The following is a 13,018-nucleotide window of genomic DNA, read 5'->3' on the forward strand; positions in this document are numbered from 1 at the left end:
GAGTGAGCACAGCCTCATCCACGTGCCCTGGACCACGCGCCCTGTGCATCCAGACAATCAAAACACCAGGCCGCTCACAGAGGCCTCGGGGCTCAGCAGCCCACCCCTCTTTCCACCTGTCCTGCGTCCACTGTCACATCTATGCTCCTCACCACATATGAACCCCTGGAGGGCAGGGGCCGAGTCTCGGTCACCTTCCTAACCAGCAGCGCCAGACGGACAGACAAGCTCATCCCCCGAAGGAGCAGGAGTGAACGTGCTGAGTGCTCAGCTCACTGGTCCCCGATGGCAGCAGGCTCTCTGGGAGCCATCCCAGGTCGCCCCTTCCACGCTGCCATGTGACAGGGAACAGGAGAGCATGCTCTGCCCACGTGGACCCCGAAGTGTGCGCATGGCAAAAGAATAAGGTGATGGGGCGATGACACAGCGCTGCTAGCAGAAAACGGGGTGCCCTGTCCTCCCTCAGGGCAGGAGAGGCGCCAACAGCTGGGTTAACCGAGCACCATGTCACAGAAATCAAGAGAAGACCCTCCCCTAACCTGACAGGAATGCTCTTCTCTAAGAAAAAAATAATAATAAGCTTGAAAAAACGTCAGATGAGGCAGAAATTTAAAACTTACTGTAAGGATTAGGAAACGACAGGAAACCCAAAAAAAGCCTTACTTTTTTTAACCCTATGATTCATCTTTTTTAATGTCTTCAAAAGAGAAAAGAATAAGGACTTGTCAGGAGAACCATGAGGTGGCCAAGTCAGAGGACGAGGGGGGAGGGGGAGGCTCCTGGACGGCTGTTGGAACGTGCTAGAAGATTCATCGCGCATCAGAGGCGGCAAGAACACAGCGAAAACCAGTCCCTCTGTGAAGGTGGCTGTGAGGCCAGCCTGGCCCCGGACACCTGTTTGCTGTCGGAGCACAAGGAGGAACGACATCCGGCCCCGACGATTCGGCCGCTCACCTGCTCAGATGAAAACAGCTCAGGCCGCAGCAGACATTTCGGAATAGACCTATTTTCAGTCCGGACATTTTTCAGACACTAAATTTACCCGACTTGAATTCTGCTTTTAAAATGCTATCCCATTAAACCTTTGAACAGGAAAGCCACATTTCACGATGAAGTTAGAACATGGTGCTCCGATCTGCCGAGGGGCACACGGCACAGGAGCCGGGACAGCCAGGCTCCCCTCCACAGACGGAAACGCCTCACGGTGTAACTGCGGGAGGACTGCAGACGGGCCCTCTGGAGGGAGCGAGGCTCTGAGACCCCTGGATTCAGACCTCTGGGCTCCAGAACTGCCGGAGGATCCATTTCTACTGTTCTAAACCACCAAGTTTGTGGTCATTTGCTAGAGCAACCCTAATAAACTAAACACATCCATTAATCCAATAATCCTGCTTCTAGGAATTCACTAGAGACAAATTATCTAGATTTTCAGAAAATATTAAAAAAAGATACTAATCACAGAATAATGGCCAAAAATTTTTGTGAGCAACTTAAACACTGAGCAACAGGAGACTGATTGAATAATACTGCACACTGGAATATTACACTTCAATTAAAGTCAAATTCTTGAAGAATATTTTGAAAATACGGACAAATTCTCAGAAAAGAATACAAAGTGAAAAAAACAGGATAGTTCCCAATTTGGGTTTAAAGAATAAGACAGGAAAGAAGCATGCCAAGACACAAACTGTAATTATTTCTAGGTCATGGAATTATTGGTGACTTCCAAGTCATTAATTTGTGCTTCTCTATAATTTCTAAACATTGAGCAGATTAGATGACCAGGGGAAAAAAGAAAAGAAAATGTATGAAAGTAGCCCAAACAGCCATGTGAGAGGACAAACAGATCACAGGAGAGAAGTTTTCAAAAGTGGAAGAGACATAACAAAAGGTAACAGCAAGAAAAGATCTGGTAGCCAAGGAAATGCATTACTCACTTCGACAATAAAACACCAACCTCCGGCTTCGCCTAGTCTTATTCACTGGGAAAACACTGCACACTTTCCAAAGAATGTCCTAAACCCATAACGGAGAAAAATTTTAAAGGAAAGGAACAACGGCTCACAGGCAGAGCCAAGAAAGGGACTGCGTGCCGCTGATAATTAAGAACTCGAGGCGTCCTTAGTGGTGCTGTTAAATTTACACCTCTGTGGACCCGGGCTCTACCCAGTGTGTATACATACGTATCTTCCTTGAAAAATACTAAGACCTGTTGTAAGATGATACAGATATTTTCTCTCTCACCTTCTCGACAGTCTGGACTCCAAAGCTTTACTGGGAAAAGGGCCAGGCAAGGGCTTTCTGCTCAGGTCACAGGGTAAGGCTGGACATGTCCGCCTGGCTGCTGTTCCACGTGGCCCACTGCCATCCCCTAGCCCAGGTGCCCTGCACTCCTCTGGCTAAAACAGAGCAGATGGCCCCAGCTAGGCCAGCTCTGTGGAAGCTCGGTCCTGAGCACAGCGAGGCAGTGACAGAGAGTGCTCGGAGCTCGGTCCTGAGCACAGCGAGGCAGTGACGCAGAGTGGTCGGAGCTCGGTCCTGAGCACAGCAAGGCAGTGACGCAGAGTGGTCGGAGCTCGGTCCTGAGCACAGCGAGGCAGTGACAGAGAGTGCTCGGAGCTCGGTCCTGAGCACAGCGAGGCAGTGACAGAGAATGCTCGGAGCTCGGTCCTGAGCACAGCGAGGCAGTGACGCAGAGTGGTCGGAGCTCGGTCCTGAGCACAGCGAGGCAGTGACGGAGAGTGCTCGGAGCTCGGTCCTGAGCACAGCGAGGCAGTGACGGAGAGTGCTCGGAGCTCGGTCCTGAGCACAGCGAGGCAGTGACGCAGAGTGGTCGGAGCTCGGTCCTGAGCACAGCAAGGCAGTGACGGAGAGTGCTCGGAGCTGACTGTCACCGCAGCGACGCTGGAGAGGCTCCTGCAGATCGTGCTGTGGAACTGCCAGGCTCCTATCTTCCTGAAGCTTCTCCAGCGTCCCCTTCAGGTCTGTGAGCTGGTCCGGGTCCCTCCAGTTGATTCTGTCTTGCTTATATTAGCCGGGACTTGTGGCCAGAGAACATAACCGACACAGCGGTGAATCCCACAGTGTAAGGGACATATGACGAGCCATCCGTGGTGGAGGAGCCACCGCGGGTTTAACGGGTTATCAGAGGATGGTTCTAGTCCCTACGTGCTTTGCAACATCTTTGCAATCTTTTACTGGATGGATGCATAAAGAAGTCTTCAGGACACTTAAATTACAAAAGTACTATCAGCCCTACACACTTTATAAACTCAGAACCACAGTGTAACAGGACGCTGTTGCTAGATGATGAACAGCCGCCTGCCTCCTGATTTCTAAGGGAAACCAGCCCCACCCCCACCCCCAGGACTTACCCTCCTCTGCAGGGCCTCAGGGATAACCAGCACAGCTCAGCCCAGAGTGGGTCAAGATTAATCTAATCCCAGTGACGCTCCCATTGTTCCTGCCAGGAACTGGTTTAGACCTGACAGGACAAGAGGTAATGTGTCTGGAAAACCTCCGGGTAGGGTCTCTTCATTCCAAAAGTGACACAAGAAATGGGCAGCTTCCTCTTTCTCCTGGGCCTGCAGGGTCTGCATCCCCACCTCCCTTGCAGGTAAGCAGTCATTGGACAGAGGCCAAGGAAGGAGCAGAGGCCGAGTGTGCACCTCCAGGCCGACCCCAGAAGCTCTCCCCCAGTGCCATCCCCGCCCGGCCCTGCTCAGACAGGGATGAGCACGGTGGCCCTGGAAACCTCATCGACAACAGAGGAGCCACAAGACAGAAGAGCCTGGCTACAGAATGACCACTTCCAGGAGAGCCACCTGCTGACCGAGAATCTGACTCTACAGGAGCCAGAAACCGACTTCTACCATGTCATGTCACAAACAGTCAGAGGGTCTCTGTGATGGCAGCTATGGACCCCAACATAGGAACAAGTCCTCCTTCTCCACCTGTTGTTGTCACCCGGCAAGTGACGACCTTGAATGGGGACAGCCATTTGCACACGAGGGGCTTACAGACACAGTGAGGACCACAGAGTGGAAGAGTGACAAAACCCAGGATCCCTGAGACAACCCCCTGCCAGCCTTTATTCTGTGAGCTGACAGATATCCTGTGTAAGTGACTCTGTGGGGACTTTCCATGACCTGAGGCCAAATGCATTGTGATGCAAACAGAAAAAAGAAGACGAGAGTGGCCGTCCAGCCCAGCGCTCACAGATGAGCCCTGTTGGTCCCTGGCCCATACAACCCCCTCGGCAAACACTGATGGAGCCCCTGCGGCCCAGTGGTATTCCAGGAGCTTGGGACACAGCAATGAGCAACGGCACAAACCCTCCACCCTCATGGAGCCACAGCCCAGCGACAGGCACGGGGGCAGCGGCCATGACTCAGGCTCTGCCAGACCACACAGCAGCCTTCAACATCACCTCAGTCTCCTCATCCACAAGATGCAGATGACAAGTATGCCCACCCCATGGGGCTCGCAGGGCGGGACAAGCTGCCCTGGGTAACGCATTTGGCAGAGGTACCTGGTACCTCTGTGTATCTGGTACACGGTAAGTGCTCAGGAAAAGCAAGCTATTATGGGGGGACATAAATAATAACACAGGATATTGGAAGGTCAGTAGGGAGCAAGGGAGTGCAGGAGGGACTGGGCCACCAAGGAGGAAGTGCCACCTGGGAGGGTCCAGTGAAGGGGGGGAGTGACCCAAGGAGAGGGAGGCCCTGATACCAGGACATCCCATCAGGCAGCTCAAGGACAGCACGGAGGGAGGGGTGCCTGGAGCAGAGCGGCAAGGGGAGAGATGAACTCAGACAGACAACCAGGGGTGGTGTGGGGTGGTGTGGGTGCTATAGGAAGCTGGCCTCACTCTGAACAAGGTGCAGATGCAGTAGGTCAGCCAGGGCCCCTCCCACTGGCTGCCATAAGTCCCTCCAGTCTTTTCTCTGTGCTGCAGACGGAGTGGCTTTAGGGAAATGGGACCATCCTGAGCACACTGTTTTGAAATCTGCTTTCTTCACTTAACATAATATGAACACCACTTCATAATATTAAATATTTAACTTTTATCTTTTTAGTGGATATGTATTTTTTTATAACATGGCTATATCACAATGAATTTATCCAATCTCCTGTTATTGCTACTTCCCAATGTTTTACTATGAAACGAAGCTGAGTGAACATCTGTTTAGCTAATTTCCTGTAAATTCATGATTATTTCCTTAGGATATGTTCCCAGAAGTGAAATTGCTGGGACTAGTTATATGCGAAAGAAGGTTGCTTCTTTTAAATTGAATGCTGTGACCCTCGACAAAATATCATTAAAGAAACAAGCAAATGGACAAACTGAAGGCTAAGAGATACTACTTGGTTGCTTTAAGAGAACGTAACCCATCTTTCACAACAAAAATGAAACTTTAATTACAGTAATAATCTAGAACATTGTGTTGTAGACCCAGGAATGTTATACACTAAAATGGCCAAAATGAAAATTTGAAAATACAACATTCAACTGCTTAAGAAACTTTCTAAATTACCATGGTGTAGATTCTACATTAACTTTTTAATACAATCAGAAAACAGTTGTTTAGAAATTTTTTCAGAAACTGTCAAAATATTACAAAGAATGTCAGAGAAGTGGAAATCATTTTTAAAGACCCAAAAGTTTCATATTACAAGCAAATAAAAAAGGTATACAAATCCACTGACATGCTTGTAAGGCCTCTCATCTCAATCACTCTCAACTTAGAGAAGTAATGGGTAAAAACATGCAAACAAGGAGACTTTCTTGTAGTGCCTGAAGAAGCTAATTGGCTGTGGGTTTATTCCTTCACTAAACATTCACAGAGTAATACGACCTAAAACACTACAGTAGAAATTGGGGCATCACCCAACCTGTCCCTTCATGGCTTCTCCTCAGCACCAGGGACAGCATCCAGCACCTGGTGGGAGGAAGCATCAGGAAGGCTCCCTAAGAGGCACAAAGGACCACAGGTAACTTAATTCTGGCACCGCAGGACTGGTAAACATGCCACAGAGGAAGTCGCAGTTCAACGAGGTCCAAAAGGATAAATAGGAGGAAAATGTAGAAAAGAGGAAACGGTCAAGTGTGGGCAAAAGCATGGAATCCTGCTGCTGCCTGGCTGAGTCAGGAAACAGGGACAATGCAGGGATGGGATCCGAGAGAGAGTCTTCAACAGCACAGAAGGGGCGATGGGGATGAGAGAAGAGAACATAAGGTCAGATCTGGGGAATCTTGAATGCCAGGCGGAGGAATGTGCTGTTCCTGTGCTCATTCACTCCCTGGAACAGAGAGCAAGATGGACCAGACCTCCTGTGCCAGGATTCGAGGATGAGTGAGACCAGGCAGCCCTCCTCAAGAGCGGTCATTCCAAAGGGGAGATAAGGAAAGGGTTAACAGCAGTGCCGTGTGAGGTGCTACCATAAAGCAGGTGCAAGAGAAAGCCACCAGCCCAATCTCATGGAGTTGGGGAAGAGTTACTGAGCCGCTCCCCAAACGGGGTCAGGACAGAAGAGAAGAAGAGACAACGGCTGCAACAACTCCTCACGTGGTGTCATATTTAGGACAACATGGTCACCTGTCCTTGGCTAAGACAGGCTTATTGGGCATTTACATGAAAGCATTGTGGGAAATATGAAGATACGTAAGACCTAAGAAAGCTGAGTTGTCCACAGGATACATGACGTGAGTTCACATATAAACACTAAACTGGGGCAGATCAGGAGGTGATGCAAAGACATCAAGACCTGGCTCCTGAACCCAGAGTTTACCAACTGGTCATGGAGACAATGCATGAACACCAGGAAAAGATAATTATACCCTCTTGTCGGTTGGGTGCATATGTTCTGATTTTGGTTTCTTTCAAAGTCTATTACAAGACACAATCACGAAAAACACTTGTGTATTTGTACAACAGTTATATATTATATAACCCCAACCCCTTTCTATACAGTCTTCTGTGAGAGCATCTTGTATGAATTAGCACTAAGGGAAATATTTTCTTCACTGAAAAAGGAGAATGCAGTGTCTACCCCAATAAGGTGATCAAAGAAGGGCTCGTGTGTGCTTTGGTTTTTGTTGACTTGGCTTCCAGGAAACTCATTTAGACCTGAAGCCCCAAGAATTGTGTTAACCCTCATGGTGATCATGTTTGTTTGCTCAAATTATCCGTTTCTATTTTATTAAGGTTTATGCCCCTGTCCCTTTGCGGCTAAGTTAGGTCAAAACTTTTCAGAAAGAATTGGCAGAACTTATATTATTAAAAGAAGACCAGAAATAATAAATACTTAAGTTTTACGAGAGTCCAGAGAGTGACCTGATTACTTCCAACATGGGATGGCTCAAACTGGGCCCCAGTTCTATACCTTCACGATCAAACGGTCAACACGTACTGAGCACTGACTACGTACACCGCTTGGAATGCTCTGCAGCCATCAGTTCACTGCACTCTCGTGACAACCCTATCAGGTGAATATTGTGTCTGTCCCTCTTCCAGTGACGAGGGGCTGAAACTCAGTGAGGCTGAATACACCGCCAAAGCCACTCAGCTGCCCCACAGTCTGACACCAGAACCCGCACGCTTGACCACTACTTATGCTGCCAATATAAACACTGCTGGTCGGTGCCACACAAAAACAGTAGGACACATTTTCACTAATCACCAGAGTATAATTTTACATTGACTAGTTCAAAATATATACCGTATGGGCCCAAGGGATCATTTCAATGTTTTTTCCTTTTTTGCAGAGTATAGCACATCACTTTAAAGACACTGACCAAAGAGATTTACAAAGTTACTTTTTAAAATTTTTGCTACAATTTTACCAATGGGCTGGTTGACAATGTTTTTTCCTTGTAGCACCAATTTTAATTTTCCTTTTTTTTCTGTGGACACACAGAAAAAGGTTATACTGACCAAAATATCACCTGAAAATGGACAAATCTTGCCCCTCAATGAGAAAATTTTTTTAATGTGGAAATTTTTAGAGAAACTAAAAACCCTCAGATCCCATTTGGTCGTCAGGGACAGAAAAGCCACTCTGAAGGGGGGGTGGGGGGAGTGTCTTGGTTTACACAACTGAAAACGAAGCAGTCACGACGGTTTCAGACACGACATGATCCAGGGCTTCAACGACGGCGTTGCACCAAGCGGTCTCCAGCACAGCTGGGCCCTGCCCAGAGACGGGCCTCTCCTGTGCTGGCTGCCTTCTCAGGCGGGCCGTCCCCTGCAGGCTGCAGGCCGACCACCACCACTCCAGGCCCTGGATCTGGTTAGCCTCACTTCCTAAACCTCCCCTTTCCTCAAAAGGCGTACATAATTCTTGGCTCAAATAAAATGCCGTGTTCTTCTCTGACACACTTACTCCTGAGAGATGGGTGGTGTTCTGTGACTTCCTTTAGCCAACCAGGAGCCCACCCCTAAACAGACAGTGGGTCCGCCACAGCCAAACCTTATAAGTGGGCAAGGGTGACTCTCCAAAGAAACCACTGCAGTTATCCTGGAAGGGTGCCTAGTAAAACCGGTCTAGTAAGTTTAACTCCTTGAGGGTCCACCAAGAAAGACGGAGATAGAGATGAACTTGACTGACACCCAGCACAGAGGACCTATTGGCAACAACTCCAGAGAGACCGCTTCTCTTAAGAGTGACTACAGCCGACGCTGTTTGTGGGAAATGTCAGAGCAGCCAAAGAAACAGGCGGTCACCCTGATGGGCGACAAGTAGGGACAATGTGAGGGCCCTGGGAGCTGCAGTCTGAGAGAAGCTTTTGCATAAGCAGATGAAGCCGGTACACAGAATAATGCTATGACAAAGGAAAACAGTGGTTTTACATACGAAGTCCAATTTCCTTTGCCAGGGAGATTAATACTGACTCAAATCTGTTATTTGTCACTGCTGTTAAGCCCTGGAAGGAAAGGGTGACTGTAAAGGTGAATGCTCTTCCAACAGCAAAAGCAAGATTTAACCAGAATCTGCATGCGGTGAACCACACTCTGGATGCCAAAGCCCACCACCTAGCTCCCCAAAAACGAGAGTGTCTTGTCGTGAATAAACACAGAATGAACCATGCTCGCTCTTCGCACACAAGTACCTAGAAAACAACATATTTTAAAAGTTGGCGATCAGCTAGGAATATGGTTATGTGATAAAAATAACTTGTACGTAAAACTATGGTGGATTAGGAATGATTTTTAACTGAATAAATGTCTTGCTGGCCCCTGCATGGTAGTCTATAATTCTCTTATAACAACATGCTGGCAACGCTCTACATACGACTCCCATCTGTCCAAAATGATGAATCACAGTTATTTTTATTGTGTCCAATGGATGACCACAGCACATCCGTTCCCAGGGCCGGTAAATAATACGTCTAATTAATGTCTCTTTAGAACTTGCAATCGAACTGTACATCATTCAACTCCTTGGACAACTGAGAAATCATGAAGTTTTTTCTCAAATATAGTTATAAAATAACCTCAGCATTTCTTCAATTTCATCATGTAGGCATGTTATGGAAGGTACTCTGGAAAAAACAGAGATGGCAAATCCTCCAACAATTTAAAAAATATTAGATCCTCTTAATTTCAGAATTAGTCAGCTTCCAAGTATCCGGAATCCAATGTGACAAACTCTGCAAAGCACCTTTTTTGCTTTTTTTTTTTATTTTTTTTAAAGTTTTGCACCTAACAACTCTTGCCAATCTTCTTTTATTTTTCCTGCTTTTTCCCCACAAATCCCCCCAGTATATAGTTGTATATTCTAGTTGTGAGTGCCTCTGGTTGTGGCATGTGGGACGCCACCTCAGCATGGCCTGACAAGTGATGCGCTGTCCACGCCCAGGATCCGAACCAGCAAAACCCTGGGACACCGAAGCAGAGCACGTGAACTTAACCACTCGGCCATGGGGATGGCCCCCTATTTTTGCTTTTAATAGTTAATTTGGAATTTCTACCAATTTCAAAAATGAAGTAGACAAAAGTAGGAGAAGTAACAGATTGCCACAGGATGGCATATTTACGTCACTGGGGAGAAACAATGCAAAGTGACCGAACTCTCTAAAAATAGAAAAATACTGTTACTAATTCATTCACATCACAAGTCACCTAAGGCATACAAAAATATTGTTAAAATATCTTAACCCTAACAAAAACACTGGTGAATAAATACAAGTTTATCTGTCTCAAGCAGTACCCTTTTGGGTAACTATACCGTAACGCAAAGTTTTCTGGAAGGAGAGGGAGTAAGTGATTGACAGCATGAAAAGTTGACTTAGAAAGCTTATCTGAGAAAACATCTTTGTGGTGAGAAAACTTTAATTTTAATTACTTCATCACTTTGCACTATGTGACATAGCACCCATTCTGCTCACTAAGAATTCCCTTTAACCTAAAATGTAATGTGCAGACTTGACATGATGGATCCCGGGCATCAGTCATTCGGGGCTCACTGACTTCTTAACCCAGAACAGAGGGAACAGCACGGAGAGTTGACAAAGGAGCGGCTCCCTGACAGGCCACCACTGGGAATAAACCCACTGATGGAACCCCCTGACCTGACGGGGGACAGGGAGTCTGAAGCGAGGGTGGGAGAGGCAGTGAGCTTTACCACAGGCCTACTTCTTACTTGTCTGTCCAGTGGGTCCAGAACTCCCACAGCCCAGATGTGCGAGCCCATAGTATCCCCACAGTCTGCCAGTCACGTTGCCAGATGTGGGGAATAAAATATCCTAATTTGTTCTCTTGCAAGCAACAAAGAGCCACACCATCTGAAAAGCAATGGTACACACTCTACAATTACTATGAGAGCCAAACCTGTGAGTCACCCAGCTGCCTGCACAAGACAATTTGGCTACTGGAAAATCCTGATTAATGATATTTTTTTAAACACCAGAGTAACAACTTGACCTGCCAAAAATTACCATTTTTTCATCATTTCACCATTTTTTGCCTTGGTTACCTATTACCTTTCATGGGAATATGAAGTAAAATGAAAATGGTGGTGTAATGCACATTCAGCTCAGATCTAAACGCTGTTCCTTCCAAGGAGCGGGGGAGGGGGTTCTGTTCCGCCAGCCCAGAGACCCGGAGCGAGCCCTCTGGGACGTGGTGCACGGACTCCCCAAGGCTACGCTGAGAAGCCGGGTGATTTTCTGCTAACTAATACGATTAATCCACCATCTGCACATAACAGCCTTCGCTGGTCACAGGCGTCAGGTCCGAGAGTTCCAATCCAACGCCCTGTCCCCGTCTACATAGCAGAGCAGGCCACGGGACGCACAGCTCAGGCCCCAGGAGAGCCCCTGTCGGAAGTGCCTCCGGGGCCCTCTCCAGCCTCCACGTCCGAGGACAGAGCGGTTCGCTGTGCATCTCGAGCTAACACCTCCCACGGCCCGTGCTGGGTGCTGGCGGAACCAACGCACAGAGGGAGAACCAGCTGCCGATCGCGCTGTTCGTAATCGATACAAGACAGCCGGCCGATGAGTCCCGAACCCCCAATGCAAGCCGTGGCCCGAATCGCCATTCATTCGGGAGAAGCGACACGCAGGCGGCTGGACCCGCGTTAGCTGAGAAGTGTGGACGAGCCAGAGCAGGGGAGGCTGCTTCTGAGTTTCCGACGCGAATCGCCGGCCAGCCGGCACGCTCCCCCACTCCGCACCTGCGACCTCTGCCATCTCTAGGGCGCTCTGCCTCGTCGCCCTCTCCCCGCCCTCCAACTCCCTCTCCCAGGCCCCCGGTCCCCGGTCCAGGTCCTCGGTCCACTCTGCTCCGAGCTCCGGCACCGCGCGGAGGGAGCCGGTGGCCTCGCGCCCCTACCCACCGGCCCCACCTGGCCCGCAGCAGAGCCCGCGCCCCCGCCTGGCCCCGGCCCGGCCCCCGCCGCCCCCGGGCCCCGCGCAGGCGGTGCTAATTACCTCCTCGCTATTTCTCCCCCGATCGTTAGCGAGCGAGCGAGCCGAGAGCAGCCGCGCGGCCGGGGGAGGCTTGGTTACGGTCCTGCGCCGGGAGCGCCGCGCTTAGCAACCGCCCAAAAGCCCCCGAGCTCGCGCTCCCACTCGGGAGCGGGCGGCGGCCGCCCTCCCGCGCACCCCCGGCCCCGTCGCTGCCGCCGAGCCGCCCGGCACCAGCGGCCCCTCCGGCCCCGCGCCCCCGCGCGCGCTGCCATGCACCGGGTCGAGTCGGCGCCCCACCTGCGCTCGGGGGGAGGCGCGGGGCGATGCCGGCCGCCCCCACCCCTTGCGGAGGCCCCGCGGGAGCCGGGCGTGCAGCCCCCACCAGCCCGCGCCCCCCGGTCTTCCCCGGGGCCGCCGCGCGCAGACTGTCCCGGCTCCGCGGCGCCCGCTCCGCGCCCTCCCCCCAGGAGCCCAGGTCCAGGGACCCCCACCCGCAGCCAGCGACGCGCAGCACGAGCACGGGGCTCGGCGCGGGACCCGCTGCGGGAGAGGTGCCCGGCCACCCAGCCCCGGCCCCCGCCCTCGCGGGGTCCCCGCACCTCGACGGCTCCGCGCCCCCGCCGGCCCCGTTCCCGTTCCCGTTCCCGACCCCGCGCGCTCCGGGCCCCGGGGCTCGCACCTTCCTCAGCGCGGACATCCTCGGCTCCTGGTTCAGCGGGAGCAGCGCGGCATGGCGGGCCGGCCCCTCAGGCCGGGAGGAGGCTCGTGGGTCTGCCCGTCCGTCCGTCCGTCTGTCCGCTCTCCGTCCGCCGCCGCGGCTCCGACCGCTCGAGCCGCGCACGGTCGGTCCTGGCGGCGGCGCCTGCGCACTGGGCGTCCGGGGAGGCACCGGCGCACTGGGGGGCGGCCGGCGCGGCTTGGGGAGAAGGGCCGTGCGCGCGGGGTGGGGGTGGCGGGGCAGGCCTGGGCACCGCGACCCCTGCGACCCCGGCCCGCCCCCGCCCAGAGCGCATGGCCCGAGGAGCGCACCGCCCGGCCCGCCACCTGTGGCGCGGGGAGCGGCGGGTCACGCGGGGACAGCGAGGGACCCCAGGCGCCCCGAGC

The 13,018-nt window shown here is 51.4% G+C and overlaps 1 protein-coding gene across 8 annotated transcripts in view; it reads right to left on the reverse strand.

Annotated features, from left to right (window-relative positions):
- DLGAP2 (DLG associated protein 2) overlaps positions 1–12,812 on the reverse strand; it is an 823,185-nt gene extending 810,373 nt beyond the window's left edge. For 2 of the 8 annotated variants that reach the window (XM_070253519.1, XM_070253516.1), the window contains exon 1: positions 11,936–12,046. The gene's annotated coding sequence lies outside the window, so the exon portion shown is untranslated. Of the gene's footprint in view, positions 1–11,935; positions 12,075–12,593 lie in introns of those variants that run through there. The other 6 variants (XM_070253515.1, XM_023630813.2, XM_070253523.1 and 3 more) reach the window with 6 other exon arrangements.
- Between the last annotated feature and the right edge of the window lie 206 nt (positions 12,813–13,018).

Source organism: Equus caballus, chromosome 27 (genome assembly GCF_041296265.1).
Source record: "Equus caballus isolate H_3958 breed thoroughbred chromosome 27, TB-T2T, whole genome shotgun sequence".
NCBI classification, from domain to species: domain Eukaryota; kingdom Metazoa; phylum Chordata; class Mammalia; order Perissodactyla; family Equidae; genus Equus; species Equus caballus.